This window comes from Anolis carolinensis, chromosome 2 (assembly GCF_035594765.1).
Source record: "Anolis carolinensis isolate JA03-04 chromosome 2, rAnoCar3.1.pri, whole genome shotgun sequence".
NCBI lineage: Eukaryota > Metazoa > Chordata > Lepidosauria > Squamata > Dactyloidae > Anolis > Anolis carolinensis.
The window spans coordinates 135080602-135084845 of record NC_085842.1 but is presented as its reverse complement, the minus strand read 5'-3'; the positions used below and the strand labels follow the sequence as shown (position 1 = coordinate 135084845).

General features: G+C 41.8%; 1 long non-coding RNA gene across 1 annotated transcript; it reads right to left on the bottom strand.

Annotated features, from left to right (window-relative positions):
* Positions 1-1113: 1113 nt before the first annotated feature.
* On the bottom strand, positions 1114-3599 carry LOC134296247 (uncharacterized). Its single transcript, XR_010002869.1, has 2 exons — positions 2277-3599; positions 1114-2193 (listed from the first exon to the last, which is right to left on the bottom strand). It is a non-coding gene; the product is annotated as an uncharacterized LOC134296247 (long non-coding RNA).
* Positions 3600-4244: the final 645 nt, after the last annotated feature.

The window sequence follows — 4244 nt, the reverse complement described above, 5'->3', positions numbered from 1 at the left end:
CTCAAGTGGGCTCAGCCCCATGTAACCCACACTTGGCGCTGCCATACCTGAGGGAATTGTAATTCCCTGTGAATATGCGCTGATCCAGACCAATTTAGATTAAAGGGCTAAGCCGAAATATGTAAGTGAAAGGGAAATGGACCTCATGAAAATGGGTTAGCTGCTGGTCTAGGAAGGGTCAATAAAAGACTTCACCTGAGAGAAAAAGGGTACTGTTGCAATTCATTATGGCCCTTTGTCCTTGGAAAACTATAAGTCCATTTTATGCCAAACTATAACTCTTTTTTTATTAGGCATGGGAGTAGTCATGTTTGATAATACATTTTACCCAAGTGAGCATCCTGCCTCAAGAGCAGAGGAAGAATTGCCATGATTGTCCTTTGAATGTTGGACTCTTCTTAAAGAGATCTCAGAATTTCTCACCATTGGCCATGAGACTGGTGGGAATTGTTGCACCAAAAAACTCCAAAGAACCAGGTTGGGAAGGCTGGTATGTGAAGCAAGTTAGGTTTCATCTCGTCCCATGATTTAGACAGCAAAACACTTTCAGAAAACTCTGAAAGTTTGTACTTTATCTCTGTAGAAGATAGGCAGTGTATATGTGTGTGTTCAAAAGATGTTACCCACAAAACCTGCCTTATTTGTATGACATTTCATTTAGAAGAAAAGACATCTGGCAACAATCATTCATGGTTCCGTGCAGCTGTGTACGTTCAATTAAAAAGCAATTGTGTCTTTTGGCACAATTTAAACCTAGAGATATGGAGATGAGAGGTTGGAAATCAATGCACAGGCATTGTTTTCCCACTCAATTCCTCTCAGCCATACGAGACACAATCTTATTCAATGTTTGAGTCACTTCTGTCTACATCTGTTATTAAATACCGTATGTTTAAGTTGGTCATTGTGGCTTCAGGCAAACTGTCCTAGATGGCACAAAGAGTTCATGCCCAGCACTGACCATGAGGCATTGCCCCCTAAAATGAAAAACAACCAAGTATACAAAATAATTTGCTCAGCAAATATGTGTATCCATGTATCTCAGTGGTCCTCCAAAATCATATGCCAGGAAACAGATAAGGTGTGATGTTAAAAAGAGGACTCCAACCTATATATGTTTCAAAGTCAACTATTTATTTATAATGACCGCTATGATTTTCATAGAGTTTTCTTAGGCAAGGAATAATCTGAGGTGGTTCTGCCATTTTCTTCCTCCAAAATAAAGCCCACAACATCTGGTATTCATTGGTTGTCTCCCATCCAAGTACTAAGCAGTGTAGCTTGGTCATTTTAGTTTCTGTATAAATAACAGTCTTGGGGAATAAGTTGAGAATGTCTTCAGGTCAAGCCAGGGTTGGCAGACTTTTGAGCTTCCAGGTGTTTAGGAATTTGGGCCCAGAAGTACCAACCAGCACAATTAATGCTAAGTGTTATGGAAGGGAGAAATTATCATTACCATCATCATCTTTATTTCTGTCCCACTTTTCTCCCCATAGGAACTCAGGATGGCTAACAATAACATGACACAATTCAATAAAAATTTAAAACAAGGCAAATGCAAAAAACAACATTTGGATATTTGTGTTATAGATCTGAAGTTAAAATACAGTTTAAAATCCAATCAATACAATTAAAATTATATTTAAAACTCACAATGTCACAGACAGAACGCCACCAGATAAGATTCAACACAGTTTATTAAAGATACAGAACCAAAAAATGCTCGTAAAAAACAAAGGGCTAGGCAAACACTCGCCTTCAATATGAAAAGTCACTCAAAAACGGTTCAAAAGATAAACCGGATTAAACAGGAGTTTAATCCGGGTTAAACCAAAAATGCTTATTTCAGCCTGGCACTTTTAACAAACAAAAGCTGGTAAACAAAGATTCAATAAAACATAAATACTGGCAGCAGATTCCTCTCTGCTACTCAGCAGCTGTGGTTGAGTAACTAAGTTGTTACTCCTCCGTGCAGCGGGCGAACTCCGGGTCCAAACACATCAATCAGGGTTGCAGCGGTCAGCGGGGTCCCAATCCGGTCCGAGGTCGATAGCCAGGTGCAGGCGTCTAAGGTTCCACGAATTCCACCGATAGCCACAGAAAGGATAGTCCAAGGTCGTAGTCAGTCAGTCAGTCCAGCGTCAATCCAGAGTAGGTAAACAATGTCCGTCAAGAAGACGACGGAGGTCCAAGCTAATAAGATTAAACACAGGTTGCACAACAAAAGCCCACACAGTTCCTCCCGCCGTCTATGCCCAGTGTCCTTGGTAACTTACGTATTCAGCAAACGAAACACACCCGTCTTCAGGAAATTCCCAACAAGAGCCCAAGCGTTCGTCCAGATTACCTTGCCCAACGCAATTAGCCCTGGATTCAAGACCCCATTTTATGCCAGTTACAACTCCTCATCACTATCAGCTGTTACCCTAATTCCAGGTGCCTCATCATCCTCATCCTCATCAGAGCTGAAACATCTTTGACTACGCCCCACAGCATCCCCAGCTGTGGATCCCGTCCCATCCCTCCAACTCGTCCACGGGTCCGATCCTGCAACCCGCCAGTCGCTTCCCATGCCATCATTACCAGGAACACCCAAATCCTCCCTTACACGAGTCCATTCCATGTCATCCTCCTCTGAGCTAACCACCTCTTCCTCCATTCTCTCGGTAAAACCCTCAAAGGAGTCTTCGTCAGATGGTTCTGCAAATAAGTCCCGCAGCTGTTTCCTCTCTCGCTCCTCAAGAGAGTCTGACTCTCGAGGAGTCTTACGACCACGTCTCCCAGTATTGGAGCCATAAGGCTCAACCATAACACACAATCTCTTCAAACTCTCACCGACAACCTCCCTTTCAGCCCCCAGATGCCTGGAGACAGAGATATGCATTAAGTATCTAATATACTGTATTATTGCATAATATGTTTATTCTCAGATAAGTGGTGCTTGTGGGACTTTCAACTCCGATGCCAAAACAACTTTATCAGCCTTAGGAATTGTACACCTTGATTTGAGTTGATGGGGGGGGGGGAGGAAGAGGAGCAGGAGCAGGATTATTTTTATTTATATCCCAACTACTTTGACAAACAGAGACTCAATCTGACATATAAAATGCTTCATGCTTGAATGCAAAATGTATTAATAGTTCAGACAGAGTGGGCCAAAGTTAAAATGAAAAGTAAGGCTTCTCAAGGTTATTGTTTGGTAGTGTGTGGGCATGGATGCTGAAATCCTGTTGCTTGTAATATATGAATGCATATACTTTATTTTGGGCAGAGTGAAAAAGTCCATTCCACCTTGTCCAAACCTTTCCCACTAGACAGCTGTCAAGTCATGAAAAGGGTGCTGCTGCTGCTGCTATATAGTGGCTAAAAGGAAGGAGAATGACTTGCTATAAGTGACAAAGAAGTGGCTGCTCCCAGCTGTAAGGAGAAGAGAAACAAGGGTACACTCCATCTGGGAAAGTGTCCTTATTTATTTTCTATCTAACATCTGTCTATCCATCTTTCTATCTTATACTACTTTCAGGATACTTTTAGGGTTTTCCAAGAGGTTCTTGAGGCTCAAGTAGGTGTATCTTGGCATACATTAGAAATTGTGCATTTTGAATTTTAAAATGCATTATTATTATTATTATTATTATTATTATTATTATTAGTAGTAGTAGTAGTACAGTAGAGTCTCGCTTATCCAACCTTCGCTCATCCAATGTTCTGCATTATCCAATGCAGTCTGCCTAATTCTATCTTTATTTGTAGTCAATTTTTAAGTAGCCAATGTTTTTGTAGTCAATGTTTTCAATACATTGCGATGTTTTGGGGCCGGGCTGTGGCGCAGGCTGTTGAATAGCTGCAATAAATCACTCTGACCATGAGGTCATGAGTTCGAGGCCAGCCCTTGGCAGGGTGAGCACCCGTCAATTAAAAATAAAAAATAGCCCCTTCTCGTTGCTGACCTAGCAACCCGAAAGATAGTTGCATCTATCAAGTAGGAAATAAGGTACCACTTATAAAAAAAAGTGGGGAGGCAAGTTTAATGAATTTATGACCTGGAATGAGGAAGTGAGGAAGTGCCGTCAGAGTGGATGATGAAGCAGCTGCTCCCCCCTGTGGCCAGAATCGAACATCCCCTCAGGAGAAGTTAAATTGCCTCTGCGTCTGTCTGTCTCGGTCTCTGTTTGATGTGTTTATGGGCATTGAATGTTTGCCCTATGTGTGTATAATGTGATCCGCCCTGAGTCCCCTTTGGG